The sequence below is a fragment of the Nannospalax galili genome, unplaced genomic scaffold, assembly GCF_000622305.1.
Source record: "Nannospalax galili isolate Female #2095 unplaced genomic scaffold, S.galili_v1.0 scaffold978, whole genome shotgun sequence".
NCBI lineage: Eukaryota > Metazoa > Chordata > Mammalia > Rodentia > Spalacidae > Nannospalax > Nannospalax galili.
The window spans coordinates 661,465-662,082 of NW_008341878.1; the positions used below are offsets into that span (position 1 = coordinate 661,465).

At 50.3% G+C, this 618-nt stretch overlaps 1 protein-coding gene across 1 annotated transcript in view; it reads right to left on the bottom strand.

Moving 5' to 3' along the window:
• The window catches only part of Clmn (calmin), a gene marked incomplete at its 5' end in the record, with an annotated part of 33,263 nt that overhangs the window by 27,000 nt on the left and 5,645 nt on the right, over positions 1-618 (bottom strand). The gene's annotated exons all lie outside the window — the stretch shown is intronic.

A 618-nucleotide genomic window follows, 5' to 3' on the forward strand; every position in this document is an offset into this window, starting at 1 on the left:
ACTTGTCCACCACGGGGAATGTCCTGGCATTCACATACCCCCAACACCATATGTCACTGTCTCTGAGGGATTTCCCACTCCACTTCACATCCTGGAGTGCCAAGCAGCACACTGCACACAAGAGAGCTCTTCCTCCTGACCCCTAGCATCTTGAAGGCTCACACATGTCTCCCGCAACTGACTCTCCTAGGTGCTACACAAAACACTGGTCCATGAAGACATTGGGAAGTGTGCCTCCAACCTGCCAGGGTAACTGTGACCTGACTCACCCACATGGGCAGCAATAGTGTGAGAGTCTCAAGGTCAATGAAGGAGAAGAAGAAATAGTGTTAGGCACATGCTTGAAGACCTTGTGCTGTCCCCCAATGCTGCTCCTTTGGAATTCAGAGCAGGCACTGCTGTGGAGTCAGGGCTAACTCTGGGACACAGGTGGACAGTGTCACTTATAAATTCAGTCAGTCAAGCCAGTGAAGTCAGAGCACAGTACTTGGCTGGGCTGGGCACACAACCTCCACCACAACTCTCCAAGGGTGGTTTTGCTTCTGTGTTTTCTATTTAGAGAGGTATAGAATCTTCCTACCATTCCTATAAGTGAGTGGGAAGGCCAAGATTGGAAAG